General features: G+C 34.3%; 1 pseudogene; it reads left to right on the top strand.

Annotated features, from left to right (window-relative positions):
* The first annotated feature begins 14002 nt into the window (after positions 1 to 14002).
* Positions 14003 to 14185, top strand: LOC145258511 (U2 spliceosomal RNA; annotated as a pseudogene).
* Positions 14186 to 24881: the final 10696 nt, after the last annotated feature.

Here is a 24881-nt window from a genome sequence, read left to right as displayed (position 1 = left end):
CAAAAAACGATATATATATATATATATATATATATGTGTATATATATATATATAATGCCTAACCTCGTTCGTGAGTGGGCGTTAAGCAGATATGAATGACGCGAGAGAAAATACAAGTCCATTAAATCTTTATCTATTAAACGAACCTCGTATATATGTGTAAGCAAATGAAGAGATATTCATCATCGAGTTCTTCATCTTCGTAGATATTTATCTCATATATAAAATAAAGTAAGGCATTCTCTTTTTTTTATCCATTGATTTGGTTAATAAATACATTATTCATAAAATTATTGTTCGATATTCGTTTTCGACATAAGTTATTGTTTCGTGCTGTAAAAACATAAGTGCCTTAGCATTTAGATATTTGGTAATAAATGATCATACCTAAAGTCTGCTATTCCAAATTCATAAACGTAAACAGTCATTAATAAACTACTTTCTTAGATCAAACTATCAATGCATTGTTTTGGTATCTCATTGTAATAAGGACTCTTTTTTCCAGTAGCTTCTGTCCAAGAACCGCAGACTTGTTAAACTCTCTTTCCGTTGACTGTTTTTCTCCTATCTATGACATTTATCTTTCAAAGACTGAGTTAAGTAGGCATCTACTGTCTAGTCAATATTCATCTTCTGTTTTTGTTGGCTCTTTACATCAATTGGTTCCATGCCTTGTCTAGAGACATCTTTATAAAATGTAGGTTCGAAAAAAAATTCTTAAAGTTCACTTTAGTCAAGTTCAAGCCGATATTAATGATTGCATACAATTGAATAAACGATGTTTTTTATTCAATTTTTTTTCTGATTGTCTTTAAAAACACTTTATATTAAAGTAGACGTAAAAGTATAATAATTCAAATAAAAAGATCAAGTTTCGAAAAATGTTATCACTATTTTAATATGCAATTATTTTTATTTGCTGAAAAATAAAGTTAAACAGTTTTTTTTATTACCGTTGTGTAAAAGTAATATTATTACAAACCATTATGTACAAAATATTCTAACAGTTCTGTAAAACTTACAAAAACCATAGCGTATAACTAATACAAACTGTGGTGGACAAGCAACCCTAACCGTTGTGGATAACTAACACTGAGCGTTGTGTACGACTAACTCTAACTGTTGTGTACAACTGACCCTAATGGTTGTGGACAACTAACTTAAACCGTTGTGTACATTCAACCCTAACCGTTGTGTACAACCAACCCTAATCGTTGTGGACAACTAACTTTTACCGTTGTGTACAACCAACACTAATCGTTGTGGAAAACCAACCCTAATCGTTGTGGACAACTAGCTTTAACCGTTGTGTACAACCAACCCTAATCGTTGTGGACAACTAACTTTAACCGTTGTGTACAACCAACCCTAATCGTTGTGGACAACTAACTTTAACCGTTGTGTACAACCAACCCTAATCGTTGTGTACAACCAACCCTAATCGTTGTGGACAACTAACTTTAACCGTTGTGTACAACCAACCCTAATCGTTGTGTACAACCAACCCTAATCGTTGTGGACAACTAACTTTAACCGTTGTGTACAACCAACCCTAATCGTTGTGTACAACCAACTCTAATCGTTGTGGACAACCAACCCGAATCGTTGTGGACAACTAACTTTAACCGTTGTGTACAACCAACCCTAATCGTTGTGGACAACTAACTTTAACCGTTGTGTACAACCAACCCTAATCGTTGTGTACAACCAACCCTAATCGTTGTGGACAACTAACTTAAACCGTTGTGTACAACCAACCCTAATCGTTGTGTACAACCAGCCCTAACCGTTGTGTACAACCAACCCTAATCGTTGTGGACAACTAACTTTAACCGTTGTGTACAACCAACACTAATCGTTGTGGACAACCAACCCTAATCGTTGTGGACAACTAACTTTAACCGTTGTGTACAACTAACCCTAACCGTTGTGGACAACCAACCCGAATCGTTGTGTACAACCAACCCTAATCGTTGTGGACAACTAACTTCAACCGTTGTGTACAACCAACCCTAATCGTTGTGGACAACCAACCCTAATCGTTGTGGGTAACTAACTTTAACCGTTGTGTACAACTAACCCTAACCGTTGTGTACAACCAACCCTAATCGTTGTGGACAACCAACCCTAATCGTTGTGGACAACTAACTTTAACCGTTGTGTACAACTAACCCTAACCGTTGTGGACAACTCAATCCATGCTTCCGTTCAGTCTTGAAAGACAAAGGATACCCTTTAGGGTCAGTAGAGCGTATAATTGTGAGGAAAGGATTGTGCAAACCCAACCACACCTCTCCTGAATCGGCACTGCTTGAGTTTAGTGGCAAGGAGAAGACCAGGACGACTGGAAACAATGCCGAGATAAGCGGAGAGCACATACAGCACCTGAAAGTACCAAATGGTCACCCATTTAGTACTGACCAGGTTCAACGTTGCTTAACTTCGGTGATCCAGCGGGAACTGGTGTGTCAACGTGATTATGCCGTATTTATATGCGTGTACAACCAATCCTAACTGTTGTGTACAACTAACCTCGATCCGTTATGAACAACTAATCTCTAACCGTTATGGACAACTAACTTTAACCGTTGTGTACAACCAACCCGAACCGTTGGTGACAACCAACCCTAACCGTTGTGTACAACCAACCCTAACCGTTGTGGACAACCCACCCTAACCGTTGTGGACAACCAACCCTAACCGTTGTGTACAACCAACCCTAACCGTTGTGGAAAACCCACCCTAACCGTTGTGTACAACCAATCCTAACCGTTGTGGACAACCAACCCTAACCGTTGGTGACAACCAACCCCAACCGTTGTGGACAACCAACCCTAACCGTTGTGGACAACCAACCCTAACCGTTGTGTACAACCAATCCTAACCGTTGTGGACAGCCAACCCTAACCGTTGTGGACAACCAACCCTAACCGTTGTGTACAACCAATCCTAACCGTTGTGGACAACCAACCCTAACCGTTGGTGACAACCAACCCCAACCGTTGTGGACAACCAACCCTAACCGTTGTGTACAACCAACCCCAACCGTTGTGGACAACCAACCCTAACCGTTGTGTACAACCAACCCCAACCGTTGTGGACAACCAACCCTAACCGTTGTGGACAACCAACCCCAACCGTTGTGGACAACCAACCCTAACCGTTGGTGACAACCAACCCTAACCGTTGTGTACAACCAATCCTAACCGTTGTGGACAACCAACCCTAACCGTTGTGTACAACCAATCCTAACCGTTGTGGACAACCAACCCTAACCGTTGGTGACAACCAACCCTAACCGTTGTGGACAACCAACCCTAACCGTTGTGGACAACCAACCCCAACCGTTGTGGACAACCAACCCTAACCGTTGGTGACAACCAACCCTAACCGTTGTGTACAACCAATCCTAACCGTTGTGGACAGCTTATCTCTAAAGATTGTACAACTAACGTATCGTTGTGGACCAATGAAACAATCTATTGATGACAGTTTTGATTGATCAATTGTTATAGAAATTCCATTCAGAAACATTTTGACAGTGCAAAGCAAACATTGTCTTAATATATTTATTTGTCTCCCGCAGTGAGAAATGTGACACAGAGGTAAGAAAGTTGGATTGAAAAGATGGGAAAGAACCTCCGCACTTGACAAAATATGTCTTTCTATCACTTCAGACTTTTCCCGGTAGAGATGCCTCATGCGATATACAATAAACTAACCCCTTTTAAAAGAAGGAACATAATGTCTGGTCGTATGGACATCCTAGAACTCAGCGGATCAGCATTATGAGTCAATCAATAGAAAAATAAGCTCATAACAAGACTGATCTAGACTCTGTGGATTTTCTTGTCGATGGGGAAAAAATCAAAGGCGAAATTCATTCTCTGAATTTTAGATAATAATTGCTGCCAAGGAAACGATAACTCAGATTTAGTATAATACATAACATTCTTGTTATGAGTTCAAAAGACTTCAACCAGAACTAGCGGCCATACTTACAAAATTGTTTAAACCTTGTCTTAAGGAGAATTGCTTCCCATCACCCTGGAAAATCTAATCAATATGCCCTGTATTTAAGAATTCAGGTGATCGCTCATCCCCCTCTCAGTACAGACCAATAAGTCTCCTTTGCATCATAAGTAAGTTGCTGGAATCTGTGGTAAATAGAGAAGTAATCAACTATCTCAGCAAAAATAACCTTCTCAGTGACACACAATATGTCTTCCGTTCTGCTAGATCTACAGGAGATGTGCTTACAGTTATATCCTATAGGATTAGCGAATCTCTCGACGAAGGCAACCTTTCTAGGGTAATTGCTCTTGACATATCAAAGGCCTTTGATAGGGTATGGCATAAAGGTTTACTTCAGAAGATTTCCAGCTGGAAATGTATTCTCAATTATTAAATCATTTCTCTCTGATAGGCTCATAAGAGTAGTAGTTGATGGATAAAAATCAGAAGCTGACAGTATTAATGCGAGAGCCCCTCAGGAGTCAATCATGGGCCCAACTCTTTTCCTGGTCTACATTAATGATCTTCCAAATCACATCCTTACATCATTCGTAGATATTTATGCTGATGACACTACCATATACGGTAGCACATCTAAGACCGTAAACGACCTAGCTTTTTCCGATTCTCTCTCCTATGATCTTGAGCACGTGGTAGAATAGGGAAAGGAGTGGATGGTTACTTTTAATGCATCTAAAACCAAACGCCTATCTTTACATCATCAACGTTCTGATCCTAATCTGGCACCAATTTAAATGAATGGCTCTCGTCTTGGGGAGGCCTCATATTTTGACAAGCTTCTGGACTTGGCATTTACTCCTGATCTTAAATGGAACACGTACATCAAATCTGTTGCCAATGCCGCTGGAAAAGTGGTGGGATCCTTCTAGATATCTCACTTCTGATGCAGTTCGCTATCTATATAAAAGCCTGGTACGTCCAAGGATGGAGTACTGTTGCCACATCTGAGCAGGAGCTGCTAGAAAGGACTTGTCCTGCCTCGATAGAGTTCAAAATAGACTTCGTAGTCTCGTAGGAGATGTCCTTTTCTCTTGCGTGCAACCTCTATCTCACAGAAGAGATGTTGCGAGTTTGTCTCTGCTTTATCATTATTTTCATGGCAAGTGCTCGACTGAGCTTCAATCTATGGTCTGCCCTCACCAAACTTTCACAAGAAACACTCGTCTAGCTGAAAACACTATCAATAATTTCCCTCACTCTTTATCTGTGCTTAAACCTAAACGTAGAGTCCATGAACAAAGTTTCTTTCTTAGAACTGCACGCCTGTTGAATTTTCTTCCGTTTTTCTTCTTTTCAGCTGACTACAATTATTATCTACTTTTATATGTGTGTGTATGTGTGAGTTCGTCCTTTTGAAATTCAACCCATATGTACTTTATGTGCCTGGCAGTGATCTTAGATAGGTTTGTATCGGAATGTCTCCGATAAGTCTCGATAATCGAGAATATCCGATGAAAGAAGGAACAAGCGATTTTGACCAAAGTTAACACTTTACACAGCCTAACATCACGAGTGCAATTGAGAAATTTTATTGCAACTCGACCAGAAAGGCTTGGCAACTGAAATCAACAATAGATTCTTTGATATGACAGGGGAGCGTTCAAAATGAATGTTTCTATTTAGGTCACAATTGTACCATGATACTTGACTTTTGCATTTTAAACCATTTATTCAAGCCAATTATATGAAAATAATTTTATAACATCAACATTAGGTCGTTTACCGTGCAACGAAGACTACAATGTATTGTGAACTAAGTCACTTTGGGGAGGCAGTTGAAGATTCCTCCTAATGCACCCCGATAGCTCCCCAAGTAGAACAGGCAATTGTTTAATACGCATTCCATGCCGGGCAACATCTGGTCTCTCTCTTAATACATATACAAATAAATATAAATAAATATTGCGTTATTAGTTCGAAGATTCAGTAGACTTGAATTTAACCCATTACACTATCATCTGCTGAACGTCTTGGTTAGTAAAGTAATCACTATCCAAGGCACACATGCCTTTATAGATATAGCATACTAGCAAGCCGCGCGGCATTGCCCGGTCGTAAAATACGCATAGATATAATATTTAAAGTCATACAGTAACTTAGACATGTGTATGTGAATATTATTTTTTCTAAATAGTTTACTTCTTGTAAATGGAAAAAAATACTCGAGATAAGATCGAGACAAAAATCTAAAGAGGTACGATAACCATTAGATCAGCTTGACATGATTTAAAAAGGTGTTTTCAAACCTACTTAACATGAGGAATCTATCACATAACCGATTCACGCATGCGCATTTGTGAAAATCCACGTACCAATTTTTCAATTTTGAATCCTTACCAGCCCCTTTTTGTCCGAATGAAAACGATTAAAAAGTTTTCGACGTGTCTGAATACTGTATATATCAAATTTTAACTCGGTATATCAACAGTTCTTTGAGTATATAGGTTGAGAAGTTTCCTCACACATACATTCTCACTTTCATGGATATATAGATAGATTAGCAAATGCGCGAATATTGTAGCCGATAAGAAGAGCCCTACATTTTATGCAGAAGACTTGTCAGCAACATTCTATGTGCTTATTCTAATTTATGTTGCCTGAGAATGCCAAATTGAGGACTCCCAGATCGACTATTACAATCGGCAAAGTTTTTTTTGTTTTGTTTTTTTTACAGCTATTAAGGGAAAGGTGCTGTGTCTTAGTCGCATTTAATGTGACCATCCATTTTTAAATATATTACTTCTGAATATTGACCATCAAGATGCTGTGACGATTGTTCAACTTATCTGTATTATTCTTCTTTTTTCGACCAGTGCAAAGCAAACATCTTCTCGATTTCAAACAATAATGGCGGCGATATTGATGCGAAGCAGACGATATTTATAAACGCCGTGTTTATAAGATACCGCGTCGAAAACGCTTATCGATATCGTATTCAAATTCGGGAATCGTCGATATGGATTTCATTAGACCACCGCATGCGCTTCTATTTGCAAGAGAAATGGCTTAAGGAGGGCACAAAATATATATGATTTCTGCGACGCCAATTTAGTTCAAATGAGATGAAAATAGGCAAGTCGAAAGGAATCTCGAATAGATATGCCATTTTTATCAGTTTGCCTACAAAAACTCATGACGGCCATTTTCGTGATTGGGCGTTCAGCAGATGATAGTATAGTGAGATATTAGATTCTGCTAAATTTTGGCCGCTAAGAGCGTAATATCTATCTCTTTAATATATATATATATACACATATATATATATATATATATATATATATATATATATATATATATATATATAACCCTCACTCACTAATTTTGCTGATGAGGAGACTTTGTTTTATTAAATCAAATGATAAAATTATTGTTCAAGACGTATTGTCTATCCCAATAAAAACATCGTTTCTGAAACGATCGTACAATTTTATTGATTTTATTAGTTCTTCCTTTTGAAACCGATTTTTAATTATAAATTATGAATCATTTTACTTAATATTAAAGTAGCTCTAGGATATCTATGCCTATCGAGCTTATTATATATCTACATGACAACGAACACTCTTTTCTTTTAATTGTATTAATGCATTTACTAATACATTAAAATAAACTGTGCTCTTTAGACTGTTGTTATAATTCCCTTAATATATATATATATATATGTGTGTGTGTGTATATATATATATGTATATATATATATATATATACTTGTTTATTGTTATATAAACATGCTCACATCCCGCTGCTACAAATAGCCACTTGTTTCAATCAATAATCTTTATACATTGAACTTTTGAATAGTCAAGACGCTGCCTGATGATATCTGTTGTTTGATTGAAACAAGTGGCTATTTGTAGCAGCGGGATGTGAGCATGCTTATATAACAATAATCAAGTATTATCAGCTCTTTTTATTGAGCACTATCTAACAACCTCGTTGAATTCATTAGTCCATTACTTTTGAATATAAAAAACCCGAGTATATATATATATATATATATATATATTATATATATATATATATATATATATATACTTAGGTGTATGGCGTTAAATACTCGTATTATCGTTTGAAAAACTAATAAAATTCGACATAAGTTTAACTGCGATAGAAATAACACGTAAAGTCATTTAAGACTTCGTGGCGGTTAACGAACTCAATCTTAGTAGATATGGTCTGAGATTCGAATCCTAATACAGTCCAGCTACACAGACGAGAGGTAGTACCTCAAAGCACGTGTTCGTAGATTATTGTACTACCAATCTACTATTACATAACAGTATGTGTGTGAGAGAGAGCCTTCCCTATTGACTCCGAAACGGCAGTACTGAGGTTTTTTTAAAATTACACAAATGTACTACATGTGCTTGGGTGTGTTCTTACGTAGCATTTTGTATCGGAATTCCTCCGAGCAGTATAGGAAATCGATAATAGAAAAAACCCGATCATAGAAAGAAGTAAACACTTTTATACAACCTAACATTACAAGTGCTTTTTAAAAGTTTTATCACCACACAAGCAGAAGGGTCCAGTGAATAAAATCAACAGGAGGTCTTTTGATAAGTACCGTCTTTTGGAAATAGAGCACTATAATGAATATCTTCAGTATCAAATAATCCTTATACACTGTGAAATTTACTTTATGTATGAAAACCAAAGAGGGGAGATATAACATATGAGAAATATTTAGAATGAAGTCTCAGATCATTTGAAAAAATAGTAAGAAGATTAGGTCTTCCCTCCATCAAGGCCAGAGGTTTGGGGAAAATATTAGATATTTTGTCATTCATACGCAAAACTAGGAAAACAAATGTCTATAATTCAAACATTTTATATATATATATATATATATATATATATATATATATATATATAATTTCGCTACAAGTGTGTGTGTGTGTATATATATATATACATATATATGTATATATATATATATATATACATACACACACACACACACACACTTGTAGCGAAATTAATTATTGTAATGTTCGTATCTTTGGTTTATTATGATGAAACTTCGCGAAAAATTGCAGGCTTTTTGAAGGTTACAATACTATTCTATGGTAATTAGTAAAAAAAAAATAACTTATATTTTGAAACCAATAAAATATGCTCAAATTTGTCTAGATTTTTATATATAGTGCCCTACAGGCCAGCTACGGTTTTCCTGCTTCGGTTGTCTCCCATGTGGCTTTGCCAAGCCACTGATATATGATAGATTTTTTCTTTTTTACTCTTTCCGTTTTTTACTCCCATTTGCAGTTTTAATTCTTGGTTCATATCATTTATTTATTTACTTTGTTTGCAACTAGATTATATTTGGCTGTGCAAAAATATTGCTTAAAACACTCTAGCTGAGTGCTTTCTCTCGGAAGCAAAGCCAGTAGAGTCGAGGCATTGTTAAGATGACTTCTTCTCTGCTTGTAACAGAGCCGCTGACGCTGTCAGCAGCAACAGCCTCACAAAGATATGCAAATGACCAAACAGACTGTGACGTCACAGCAGAGACCAAAGGGCGTGTGAGGGGAAAAGCAGTGGTGTTCAGAGACGCACATGTTCAAGACATGTCTGGACAAGTAGAGGTATTTGAGAAATGTTCAGAGTAAGGGAGATGTTGAAAAACGGTGTTCGAAAAAGCGCGTGTTTGAGACACGTGTGTGAGGTCACAGCAGGGATGAAAAGTCACGCGCGGCCTGGGAAGAAATAAACTGTTTTAATATTTAGAAAAAAATGTGTTATTGGAAATACCAGATATGAAAAATAAAACAAAGTGCGTCGAGTTTTTTTTAAATATTTCTTCTGTTTCTTTGCGATGGGGTCTACAACATGCTGTGACTGTGTAAATGTAACGACACAGACTAATGCATGCACTGTGCAGTTGTAAAAGATCCATTCGCTAGTCTTTGTTTTCTTAGTTTGGGAATTGGTTAATTTATTGATAATCGCTTAAGGCGCTCTTACCGGGGAATGTCCATACTGCTTTCTAGACATTTTTTTTGTTTGCAGGCTAGAGTGTTCTTCTTCTAATGCGCTTGCTTTTCAAATTCAATTTTACGATCCTTGTGTCACATCATCTCGCCGAGGGGGGGGGATAAATATCTTGAGAAGCCGAGTTCAAGATTAAGAATCTATGAACTGATTAGGACATTGTAAAAACAAAAGCAAAAAAAACATAGTGTAAGTAATCCCATTCGCCATTCAAGAACTCAAAATCAGAATCTGAAAATATAGAAGCACAATAAAGACCCGAGAATTGAAGAATAAGTATGAGAGTCTTTGAAACCCAGGATCAGAATACAGAAAATCAGATTCATGATCTGGATTAGAATCTGAAAGAACAGATTCAAAAATAGACGTGTAATACAGAGAAATTGATATACTAGAACATCGCCTATGCAAACCTTGAACTTACTAATTAAAATCTAATCAAGTTGGTTTATTCATAGCAACGAAAAGCGACCAGCTCAAACCGAAAAGCAAAGAGATCAGATGACATAGAATAATTTAAAAAATACTGTTACAAACCAAATATTATCTTTACTTCTTTATTCATAGAAATATTTGGGAGATTAGATTTCTGTTTGTTTTTTTGTGTTCACACTTAACATTTCACCTGAAAGTTTATTATCATCGGCCGTACCGTGTTTAAGTATTCGTGTGCAGAATAGATAAATTATTAAATCATTTCTTTCTGATAGGTTCATAAGAGTAGTAGTTGAGGGGCAAAAATCAGAAGCTCACAGTATTAATGCCGGTGTCCCTCAGGGATCCATCCTAGGCCCAACTCTTTTCCTGATCTACATTAATGATCTTCCACATCATATCCTTACATCATTTGTAGACATTTATGCTGACGACACTACCATTTATGGTACCACATCTAAGACAGTAAACGAGCAAGTACTCTCCAATTCTCTCTCCTCTGATCTTGAGCATGTAGTACAATGGGGAAAGGAGTGGCTGGTTACTTTTAATGCATCTAAAACCAAGCTTCTCTCTTTACATCATCAACATTTTAATCCACATTTGTCATCAATTGAAATGAATGGCTCTCGTCTTCAGGAGGCCTCAAGTTTTGACAAGCTTCTGGGCTTGACCATTACTCCTGATCTTAAATGGAACACGTATATCAAATCTGTTGCCAAGGCCGCTGGAAAAATGGTGGGATCTTTCTATCGATCCAGTAGATATCTCACTGCTGATGCTATTCTCTATCTATATAAGAGCCAGGTACGTCCAAGGATGGAATACTGTTGCCACATCTGGGCAGGAGCTGCTAGAAAGGACTTGTCCTGCCTTGATAGAGTTCAAAATAGACTTCGTAGCCTCGTAGGAGATGTCCTTTTCTCCTCCTTACAACCTCTATCTCACAGAAGAGATGTTGCGAGTTTGTCTCTGATGTATCGTTATTTTCATGGAAAGTGTTCAACTGAGCTTCAATCTATGGTCCCCCCTCGCCAAACTTTCACAAGAAACACTCGTCTAGCTGTAAACACTATCAATAATTTCCCCCACTCTTTATCTGTGCCTAAACCTAAACATAGATTCCATGAACAAAGCTTCTTTCTTAGAACTGCACGCCTGTGGAATTGTCTTCCGTTTTCCTGCTTTCCGGCTGACTACAATATGGTTGTGTTCAAGTCTAAGGTAAATAAGTTCTTGATGAGCCGTTCCATATAAGTTATTAAATTTACCAAATTTTCATTACTAATGATTACTATATTGACCAACTTCTACTGTGCACTCTTTAACCCTTATCCTTGAGTGGCCTCTGGGCCTTGATAATGTGGTGATGCCTTTGTAAAAAAAAAAAAAAAAAAAAAAAAAAAAAAAGAGTGTCATGTATTCTGGATCACAATAAATAAACAAGAACGACAGGGTTCAAATATCTCACAGATTGTCAGTAGATGGTCGTTGGTGGCATTCTCCCCAGCCCCATCCGACAGATACATCTCGGCTTTCAGATTATGATTCGCAGTTTTTCGATTATTATTTGGTTTTCTACGATCAAAATTTTCACTTATCTTTTCAATGTTTAGATTCTTTTTATTACTTCTTATCTGGCTAATCTATATCTATATATATAAAAATGTAAATGTTGGTTCGTTCGGAGTTAATTGTCTAAAAAACCACTTGACGGATGGCTTCCACGTTTTGGTATAATATGTTTACTATATCCATGTGTGTTTTTATATATTTCTTTTTAATTATAACATTATACTTAATTTTTCTATGATAAATAGCTGGATTTCTTTGTACCGAGAGGCCATTTTTTATTTAGGGACAATTATTTATTACCGTTTCCTGTCACGTGACCGGTGTTACAATTTAGCGGTTTTCCTGCTAGATCTGGAGATTTCGTTTACAATCTAGCGGGAAATTCTAGAAAATCTGGAGGGATTTGGCACCCAGACACCCGCATTAGATTGCTTGAAAATACTTTAAAACATAAAATAAACTCATTCATGTAAGTAAAAAAAAGTAGCATGTATTGCCTTTGGTAACAATTATTTATTGATTATTTGTTTTGTTTTTCACCTTTTTTTCGACTAACCATTCTTAAATCTCACTATAAAATCGATTTTTCCAAGTACATTTTAGGTGGGGGGGGGTTCCAATCTCCCTGAAGGGGTTTGTATTGTGGAAATCTTCAAACCAAGAAATGTCATTAAAAGTCATAACAATTGAAAGAAGAGTGCATAAGTTTTGAAATCAACATTCTTCAATTGACAAGTTTTGAAAACAGTCATATTGAAATTTGGCTTGGAACGAATTTAATAAGGGCCAGTGCAATGCGGCACGGAAAAATGAAATTCCTATCTAAAGTTTTTTTGTAAATAAAAACAAATGCCAGCCAAGGAAAAGGTAATCAGAGAGAAGATGGGAACCGAAACGACCAGTTGTCATTTTGTGTCACCCACAACACTCCACCACTCCTCATCTGTCTGTCTGTCTGTCTGTCTGTCTCTCTCTCTCTCTCTCTCTCTCTCTCTCTCTCTCTCTCTCTCTCTCTCTCTCTCTCTCTCTCTCTCCATAGCACATTAAGAACATTTTGAACAGAAAATAAATTGTCATTTCTTTTTATAAACTTACCTCAAGTGTTGTTTTTGTGTGAAACAACTAATTGTCTTATATAAATTCGTCAAGAACTTGAAACTCTATTTAACAGATTAAATAGACAACAGTTAAAAACTAAAGACTACAGCATAACGTGACCCCCTCTCTCTCTTACACACAGACGTCATGTTGCGAGTTTTATTTTTTCTATACGTACTATTCTGGTGTATGTGTTATTCGAAATTGTTTTGTTTATTTCATGCTTCCTTTGTTCCAGCTCGTTTGACTCGTTGATCTAGTGGTCTTCACAAATACGCTGTTTTGATTGAGACAAAAATAAACGCCAGAAGTGTATATATATTCCAGCAGTTATGCAGAGAAGGGCAAGTCAAAGTTAACCCTTTTGGCGTAACACAGTTTTGTTTTCTGGAGCCTGTCAGCTAGTTGGTTTTCAATGGACCTCAGAAACAGATTGTCGCTTTAACTTCGGATATACTTACTTAATTTGGTTGGGCTTAGATGTCTTATTGATAAGTTATTTAGTAGAGGAAAACGGACATTGTTATAACGGCCAAAACGAAAAAAAACAAAAACAAAACAATCGTTTAATGTTTGAAACGGTTATTGCGATTTTATTTGGAAGGAAAATTGTTCTGTTAGACCGAGACGAAATTGACATTGAATCTCTGTTCCCATTTGAGTGTTTTTGATAAAGTGCAGAAGCGTTTGTTTAATTTGGTTGAATTTCGATGGCAGCATGTGGATGCTGTGGAACATTCATTGATCTTCATTCAATTGTATCGTAGTTGTTACATTAACAAAAACCAAAAAAAAAATTCAAGTTTAGTTTTTTTTTTAATTGAAATAAACGACATTTATTAACGGTAGTTCCATCACCATATATTATGCTTCCTTGGCCTTTTGGCTAGGAGCAAAGTGTAGTATCTGTTCTGAAACTACACTTCACCTTTTCCGATTTCTATCAGCAGAGAAATCCTTCTAGATTAAAGCAATTGTTATTGTTGTTCCTATCCAGAGTGCCCCTTTTGGAGAGCTAGATTTTCCTCACATTAAAAACCGACCTTATATCTTAATCTGCCCTCGTGGAGAGGCAACTAAATAGGACGAATATAGTAGCAACCTTGTTTTTCCTCTAAGGGTCAGCTAACAGTTCCCTAATCCCCAACTCCAACCAGCTGCTATATCTTCAGCTCGCCGCACGGCAGACGGCCGTCCGACAACTGCGTTAAAAGTTCGGTTTTTGTCTTGTTTTAAAAGTTCCTGTGGTATCAAAACCTGCTTAAAGTCCTGTCAGGTAGCTTCCTGGTTAAAAAAAAATTATTCGCACTCCGGCGCGTGATTAAAAATAAACTATCGTGCTAACACGTTCGGTTTTTTTCTCTCTTCTTTTCACTTCTTGGCCCTCCTTCTCCGCTGTAACGTCACGTGTCTACACAGATTGCTCATTTACATACATGTTATGCAGCTGCTGTTACATACGTAGGAATAGGTTCCTTACATAATCTCGGGAAACGTTGGGCCTCCTGCTAGTTTGAAAATAAGGCGTGACAGAGCAACAACAATTCTACTACGAACGCAAGCGTGACTAATCAACAAAACCGTTTCTTTCGAACACACTCCTGACAAACTCACGGACAATGTCACCCATAGAAATCACGGAGAGGAATCTAAGAAAAGAATGAGAAGACTGGTTTTGTCAATAATCCTAGAAACCAATGTAATTATTGTGATTGAATTATCGACCGTTCGAGCATAGTTCGTTAAAATTGCAGTAAAAGCAAGTCACAAGTCGTAAATGTTGTCGGAGAATCTAAATAGGTGAAATTAGAGAATCAGCGTTGATCGCAGATGAGAAAAGTATAGTTAAAGAATTTCTTTTTCCTGTTACCTAGCAGACGTGAATAGATTTGAAATTTATAAATTGAATTAAAATCGAACCGCAATTCAGAAAATAACGCGCGCAACTATAAATAGCTATCCACTGATTTGAATGGATCTAATACACGCCCTCACTATCAATAAACAAATCGAAATATTATCAAGGAAAAATGTAAACATTATGCAAAGATGCACTCATAATATGTGCGCATTATATAATGTATACTAACGGAATTGACGTTTAAACCTGCACTAGGTTAAATTTTTAGTTGATTGCGAAGTTACAATATATGCGAATAGCAGACTTGCTGTAAGTGAGTAATGGTTACCAAAAAGAGAGAAAATTGGGAATAGTCCATCTATGAATATATATATATATATATATATATATATATATATATATATATATATATATATATATATATATATATGCACGTGTCTGTGTGTTTGTGTGTGTCTGTGTACATTTCCATACGCAATAACTCTGTCAATTTTTAGTCTACAGACTCGAAATTTCATATACAGGGTACTGAGATTTGGGAAAATCGATGTGATCGGTTTTGGTCCAGATATTTGGCGATTAAGGGGTCAAAGTTCAACGATTTGACCTTTGAGAACTCTACCAAACTCCTCCGACAATTTTGGGTCTACACACTTGAAATTTTAGATATAGGTTCCTTGGACATGGATCTAACTTAATAACTTTATTTGAACCCAAAACAATAAATGTTAAGGGTCATAATAGGGTTCAAAGTTTAAAAAATTGACCGCTTTTTTTTTTTGCTCAACATACACCTCCAAACACCCGGGCAACGCCGGGCTGAAATGCTAGTATATCTATATATGGCTTTCATAAGCGGTGAAAATTAGTATTAAAAAAAGTAATAGATTTGAATTTAAACCTTACTAGCAGGCCGTCCGGCATTGACCGGTCGTAAAATACGCTTAACTATTAATTAAAAATGATACCTTTTGATCATAATCTATTACTTTTTTATTATAATCTAATATCTGTAAATCTCATTTTGATAACTTATATTTCTAAATCTTAATCTTATTCTTCTATATCTTAACCTACTATCTTAGACTCCTAATCTAATACAACTAAATCCTGCCTCTAAATCATAATCTAATATCTGGAAATTCTAATCCCAATCTAATAGTCTTAGTCCCCTGGTTCATAATCTAACATTTTTTAATCTAATATTTTTAAATCTTACTATAATACCACCTAATCCTTATCTAATACTTCTATATCTTAATCTGAGGCCTAAAAATCTCAATCCTATACTTTTGAATCCCATTATATAACATCTCTTGATTCTAATCTAATACTTCTATATCCTAATTTTTCTACAAAAATCTTAATCTATATCCCAATCTTTCTACAAAAATCTTAATATAATGTATGTAAATATTAATATAATGTCTGTAAATTTTAATCTAATATGTGTAAATCTTAATCTAATATCTGTACATCCTAATCTTAATCTAATATATATAAATCTCAATCTAATATCTATAAATCTTAATCAAATATATGTAAATCTTAATCTAATGTCTGTAAATCTTAATCTAATGTCTGTCAATCCTAATCTAATAGATATTAGATTAGGATTCATAGATATTAGATTAAGATAGATCTTAATCTAATATGTATCAATCTTAATCAAATATCTGTAAATCTTTATCTAATATCTGAGCCTCCTAATCTTAATCTAATATCTAATCTTAATCAAATATCTGTAAATTTAAATCAAATATCTGTAAATCTTAACCTAATGTCTCTAAATCTTAATCTAATATCACTCAATTTTTCTACCTAATCAATCTAGTATCTACAAATGTTAATATAATACCACTCAATCATAATTTAATAGTTGAAGCCCATGGTTCATAAACTAACACTTCTGGACAATAATTTCGAATAATTTTTGCATAAATGCGAATCATAATAACAGAACTATAAATCACAGGTTGATATAATTAGTTCATTATAAGGCAAATACCCCTCTCATGTTTTCTGAATAAATGTGTCCATGAAAATTTATCAACACATCTAGATGTGAATCATTAACCAATCTATTTTATTTTGAAGATCACTACGTATATGTTAACTGATCTACGCAATTGTTTTCCCCATACTTCTCCCACACGATCATAAACTCCATTATTTATCTACTAATTAGCTCTGTAAAAATCGCTATCAAATTCACCGTTTTCCTCTCTCATTGTGTGGATTTTAGTCTAAAAGAAGCGAGATAATCAACAGAATGGTGTTTGAATTGATCTTGCTTTATCATTTCTGTTGGATAGTCCTTCTTGTCTTTTCCTGTCATGATTCGAGTTCAATCGGACACCTGTCATGAAAATAGCGATAGAGCAGAGAAGGACTGGCAAATCATCTTCTGTAAAAAATAGGGTCGTAGGGAAGAAAAGAAATCACCCTCACTAGAACTCAGTGTTTTGTGTGGTACTTCTCTATATTCTTACGTGGCTTACTCTTTTATAAGCGGAGTATTGCATCTAAAATCAGGCACATTCTTGAGCGGTAGAACGATGCAATAATTTTACAAGATACCTATAATTCAATAATTTGAGTGTTATTTCTTCCGCCCGTAACACCAATAATTTCCTGGGTAAGGTTAACACTTTTGTCCAAACTTCCAACTTCCAAACGTCTGTATACGTAACGCACCTTCTCTCAACTCCCAACGAACTTCTGCTAATTCAACTTATCTCTTCGAAATCCAACTTCAAAATGAACATCCCTCTAAAAAATCAACCCTCTTTTATCTCTAACCAGGAGCATCTCATTTGCATATGGGGTGGTCGCATTACAGGCATATAAAGAGATAAGGCAGCCATTTTTGTTTCCTTCTTCTTCATTCATTTCATTCCACGACCAACCCGTTGAATTATGCACACGTGCTAATTAGGTAAATCGCACGTTTCCCTACAAGACCTTAAAAACATGCTGGGTATACGTCTTCTATATAAGATGTAGGTTAGAGTACGCAAAGTTATTATTTAAAGGAGGGGTTTCTTAAAGAAGAGAATTACTATTTTCAATTACTACAAAACAGACACAAGACAGCATTTTTTAAACCACCATTGTGCTGTTGATATCGCTTACTGCTTCGGCAGTTTTTCGGCCTAGCTTGAATTGAAATAAGAAAATTGTGCGAATTTGCTATTTTCGATCTTGTATTCAACTTTCTTAAAAGAAGACGTAATTGTGTAAAAGCTATTGTAATTAAAAGGATTAAATAGAGCGAAGCACGCTTTCTAAAATGAAATATAAAGTAAAGGTATTATAACGAAAACTTATTTGAAAATACGTCATTTGAAATAAAAACTGAAAAATTCCGCAAGAACGTTCTTGCTAATCTAATACATACATAGAAACATGTGTATATACGTAAAATTTCCTATTCAAATCTACATTTTTAACAACGCAAAGTTTCTTTTAATAACTCTATAGCACACGACTAGATATATAAATAAGGCATTAGGAATCATTTTTTTTTTTTTACATAAATGAATGGACAGATTAGAATATAACTATTCCCAGTAGAAGATGGTGTGTGTGTGTGTGTGTGTGTGTGTGTGTGTGTGTGTGTGTGTGTGTGTGTGTGTGTTTGTACTTAGAAGTGCTCGTAATAAGCAAAAAAAACACATATATAGTGAACTTTCAGAACTATTGTTTGTATTTATCTTGCACTTGGTTCACCGGATATATTAGCCAGATAGACTTTAAATACATTTCCATCCGGTTACTTCTATAATTACTGGCATAATGGACATCTTTATAAGATTGCTCTCTCTCTCTCTCTCTCTCTCTCTCTCTCTCTCTCTCTCTCTTTATATTTATATATATATATATATATATGTATATATATATCACATATTTCATTCTTTTTTTTTCAAATTTCTCATTTTGTTTTTACTGGGGATGATACATCCTATCGGATACCAGACGTTTACCCGTTATTTCATGCATTCCAACCGAGAGATCTTATTTTCAAATTACAACTGCGCCTTTAAATGCAATTGTTTGTATCTCTCTTGCACTTGGCTCACCGAGTATAATCGCTAGGTTATTTTTTATAATTCTTTTTCATTAGTCCGATTGTTCCTATAATTGCTGGTATGATTGAGATGCGCTCATTTGGCGCTATTTTTATCAAATAGAATTATACACAAAAGGAATAGACACACTAATATATATTACATATATAGAAATATTGACGCATGTATTGCACTAGCGTTATTAAATAGAATAGACGCAAACAAGTGTACATTGCATACGTGTGCGCGTGATTATGTGTGTATGACAGGATAAGACGCATAATTGTTCTTATATACACATAAATAAACCTGTGCATTTAAATCGTTGTTTTAATGTTGTATCACTTTAGCCATAAAGAGAAACAAAGTATAAAATATCCGGTGGAACGAAAACAAAATGGCGCTGAAACCGATTCACCTGTCAGAATGGATGTTTATTTCAAGTCAAAACTGCATTTCTTGTGACAGGTTCTCGACAACGTTTTTGCGCCTCAATTGCATTCCTCCCACCTGGTGATCTCAGCAAGAACGCGATGCATCAGGCGAGTGAAAAATTATGAATTGATAGATGATGAATTTTGGGATAAACAAAAATATATATCCAAAATACTGTGTATGAAGTTCACACACACACACACACACACACACACACACATATATATATATATAATAAAAATTACAATTTAAATTTACCAAAATGATCCAAGATTGTAAAACTAAAGTATATTATAAACATTAAAGAATTAATATTTATAAAGTAATCTCAACCAGATGTAAAAGCTCGATAAAACCAAACAGGAGATAGAGCTTATAATAAGAGCAAATAGTCAATAAAACATGTTTAAAAAAACTTTGAAAAAGAGTTAAAAATATATTTAACATGAAAAGGAAACACTTAAGTGGATAGTCGTTAATCCGCGGAGTTTCGAAGAAATACTTTCCTTCTCATTTGAGATTAGCAAAATGTGGTATCGGATTTTGCATACAAAATATTTGATGAAACTGCAAGTAAGTCAAATATCTCACTTGATAACAAAAAGTGAAGCAGAGGGAATAGGGTGAAGAAAAAGGCGATTTACCATGAATGGTGAAAGGTAAAGTATCCAATGACGGTAAAAAAAATAAACCGCGTATAATATTTTAGCTTGCATGAAATTCCTCTCAAGTTGATCCAAAATGCAAAATAGTTCTTTAGAGAGAATGTATTCCAAAATAAGTCCAGCGGGACGATGCATATAATCTGATTGGAAAGTTTTCAAAACAGCTGAAATAATGAAAAAAAAAATTGGGGGGGGGGAGGCAGTGCAGCAGCTCCAAGTGAAGTATGTCCCCAGTCAAATGGGACCTAATAGTAAAACGAGAGAAATCTAATATGAGAACCTTCATCATCGGCTTAATTAGAAAAAATGATTTCAAGCGGGAAATATATATATATATATATATATATATATATATACATTTAAATATACATATATACACATATATATGCCTATACATATAAGTATGTGTGGGTATGCATATAAATGTAAATTCATGTATATATGCATATATATATATATATATATATATATATATATATATATACAAATTCATGTATACAAATATACGGATACACATATTTGTATATATACATGTATAGTATTTTTAAAAAATAGGTGAGGAATAAAAGTTATATATAATTTATTTGATCACCAGAACAATAAGGAAAAATTAAGGGTAAATTTAAGAAAAAATGTATTGACGCCATCAATGGATTGATAGCAAGAAAAAGTGTATTTCATTGTTAGTTACAATTGTTTCAAGACCATTTGGAGAAATTCAAACATTATGTCGTGTTGTTTTTTTTTTTTTTTTTTTTTTTGCTATCAACCAATTCTTTGAAGTCTTGGGTTTTTATTTTAAAACAATATATGAATGCTCAATTATAAAATGTGATAATTTTGTAGCTTACAATTTAAGTCATCTCTTTTTAAATTTATTGGTATATGAACGATTACTGAATTATATAAACCCAGTATAAATCAGAATACCGTAAATAAGACTATATATATATATATATATATATATATATATATATATATATATATATATATATATGAGAGAAAGAGAGAAAGGGGGAGGGGCTATCTAAATAGTGTAATAACATGCAATGCAAAGTTCTTGATGTTTGACTGTTGCCACATTTTTATCTCATAAAACGTTCGTTTTCGTAAATATTTATGTGGATGCACTTGCAATATCTAATAACGATTGTAGAGGAGTAAACAGCGTTTTGTGAATTACAATAAATATAAGAACTCATCATTTATACACATTTCTCGAAGAATCAGCTGAGATGATCTATGATGTTTACTCGAATAAGTTATTCGTCAAACATTCCAAAAGAAATTTAGTAGAAAGAAATATGTAGAAAAATGACGCATAGATTATCGGAGATTAGTAATGTTTAGATATGAGAAGTAGAATGTCATTATAGATAGATGTATGTGTGTGTGTGTTTGTGTGCGTGTGCGTGCGTGTGAGTAAAATGTGCAGATAATTAAGTCAACCCCTTTAAAAAACTCATTTTATATCGTTGAGCAGTTGAATTAAAAATCGATCAATTTAGCTGTTATGCGCAGATCATCATATAATTATTAGATCACTCTGACAGATAAAAAAAAAAAAAAATTAACTAAATGTTTAAATCCCAACAGTATTTCTCGCGGTTAACGATGGCCGAATGAAAAGGTTCTTGCTAATGAATGTAAAGATGGCTTCTGTTGCCGTGTTCGAATCTGTCGACCGGTGTTAATCGTGACACCCTGCACTGATGATTCCCGAAAGGATGAAACTCTAGTGTATGTAGGTATTTGATAATTATTATAGTAAATAATTATATATATATATATATATATATATATATTTATATATATATATAATTATTATAGTAAATAATTATATATATATGAAGATATTTAATAATCAATCCAGTAAATAATTATGTCAGTCCCTTTAAGAAACGCGTCTCTTTCAGTTGAAATAAAAAGTCCGTCTTATGTGCAAACTATCTTATAATGATTAGATCACTAGGTATTTAATAGTTAATATAGTATCTTTCTCTCTCTATCTATCTATATATATATATATATATATATATATATATATATATATATATATATATATATATATATATATATATATATACTTAGTTAGATTTGGGAAAAATTGATTCCAGCAGAGTTCTCTATTATGAAAAAAAAAATCCACAATTAATAGCATATTGTTTATATTTTTATTTTCAGAAAGTTTTAGTAAGCTAGTCATCGGTACTGTCGGTTTCAAACCTGATAATAGGGGACAATTTTAGATTCCTTTATAAAGCTTTCTTCATCCGAGATATACATATATTCGAACAAATATTTTTGATGTATGGCCCTGTTCCATTTCAGAAACTGAAAAAATGTTGGAAATTCAAAAAAAGGGGCAAAGATAGTTTTATGAATGTGATTAAGATTTATGCGACTTTTTTTCGTTTCTGAAATGGAACAGAGCCATATAATTTTTTTTTTAAATACTTGTACTCGTGTTTTGTTTTCTTAATTTATTTCATTCATCCAGAAGAAGTCTCGCAATAATGACGAAACTTGGTTTGTTCTGTTTTTGTTTCTCTATTTCTCCCATATATATATATATATATATATATATATATATATATATATATATATATATAGAGAGAGAGAGAGAGAGAGAGAGAGAGAGAAAGTTAAATAGACAGATAAGTTTGGTCGAAGATCGTTGAATTTCCACATTGTCTAATTTTCTGTCGCTCTGTGTACATCGAGCAAGTTTTTTGGTCTCCGGTGGTGATTGGTTCTAAGCGTAAATGTTTCGTTGTTTTCAACCAGACTTGTATAAAAAAAATAACTTTGTATTCCACACACATGCGTGTGTATGTGAAATATATTACACATACATGTGTGTATGTGAAATATATTACACATACATGTGTGTATATGAAATATATTACACATACATGTGTATGACACGCGCGTGTTATTATCTTACGTAGATACATAAAAGTTATGTGTCTCGTTTCAGTATTTACTTAAACACGTGAGTTTAATAGTGAGTCTTGAAAATATATTCTATCTTGTTTTATTTTACTTCAATCAAAGTTCTCAGAAATCAAGGGGACCACTACTTGGGGCTAATATTCGAATGTTCCATTAAAGTTCTAAAGCATCCAGTTAGTAAAGAAAATAAGAACAAAAGAAACAATAACACAAAAAAAAATACTTACTATAAAAACATAACACAAAATAACGCTTACTAAAAAATCATTCACTATAAAAACAAATTGTTCCATGAGCGATATTTCTGTCAAAGAGGTAACAATTGATGTTTTCTAGGACAGGATCTATCAAAACTTATAGTTTATTGAAATAGTATGTTTAGTCCCTTATATCAAGTGACTTCATGCTATGTCTTGGGCGATTTCTATTCATAAAACACTATTTTTATAGCATTTTTATTTCTAACGGTCTTTTAATTAAAAAAAAACTTATATTTTATTTCAGTTCCGAGAAAGATACGTTTTATGTTACTGATTTTTTTATTCATTTTTTTTTCTAAATCTCTAGTCACTTTCAATTTGTTCATTCTGTCTTCAGCGCAGAGTTTCACGCAGTTAAGCTGCAAAAATTGGCAAGGCTTTACGCGAAGACTTGAAGATTTATATTGTCTATAATTTTAAAAATATATATAAAGAATAACGGAAAACGCAAAAAAATGGCTGACCGGGATTTCATGCTCATCGGATTTTCCGTATATTAAAATAAAATGCATAAAGGACAGTTTCCTGCTTCGATTGTCTTATCAATAAAAGAGTATCAACTGACAGATCAATACCCAATTATTATATCGATTCGCTTCATTGGTATGAAATGACAGCCATGGACCAAATAAAAGGCTGATTAGTGTGAAATGTGCATCCTTTTTACACTGACGTCACTTTTGGCAAAAATCGATTGACCAATAGCATGGATAGGGAATTTAATATACTTCTTGTGACGTGGAGGCATTTGATTGGCCATCACATTTCCAAATATATTTAAGGGGAGGTAGAGGATGGCCATTTTTGATTCTCCATTTTTTTTTTTTTTTTTTTTTTTTTGCTATTTGAAAAAAGATCGAAATTTTTCTTGGAGTTTTGTTGAAAGTTGATCCCTGTTCTAGCATTCATGATTCGAGCATAGCAAATTATTAGTTTCAAGAATATCATTTTCTTTTAAAAAAATGTCCACGTCCTTCTCTCTTTATCCACCTCAGTTCCTCTCTTCCTCTTTCTCTCTCTTTAACTTTATTTTCTCTCTCTCTCTCTCTCTATCTCTTACCTCTTTCTCACCACTCTTTATTTAACTATCTCTCCCTTCTCTATCGTTATTCTATATTCACTCTCCCCTCTCTCTATCTCACCCCACTTTCTCTCTATCTTCTGTTTTTTTCACTTTTTAACTCTACTTCTCTCTTTTCCTCCATTTAACTCTATCGTTTCCCCTCTCTCTCTCTCTCTCTCTCTCTCTCTCTCTCTCTCTCTCTCTCTCTCTCTCTTCATTCTATCTTTCTCTCTGTCCTTCTATCTCTTTAATTATTCCCCTTCCCCCTCTCTCTTTCCGTTCTCAGATGTAAAATACACTTAAATTAGATATTTTTATTTGTCCAGATTTTGCATGTATTATTATAGACGTGGTTTCAAAAGTAAAAAAGAGTGCAATCAGCTTGAATCGAAACCGAAACATTCAAAGCCGGTGACATTACTACTAAACAAACGT

The sequence above is a fragment of the Euprymna scolopes genome, chromosome 33, assembly GCF_053919585.1.
Source record: "Euprymna scolopes isolate OS-2025 chromosome 33, ASM5391958v1, whole genome shotgun sequence".
NCBI lineage: Eukaryota > Metazoa > Mollusca > Cephalopoda > Sepiida > Sepiolidae > Euprymna > Euprymna scolopes.
The sequence above is the reverse complement of the archived record's forward strand: the minus strand, read 5'-3'. Positions and strand labels throughout refer to the sequence as shown.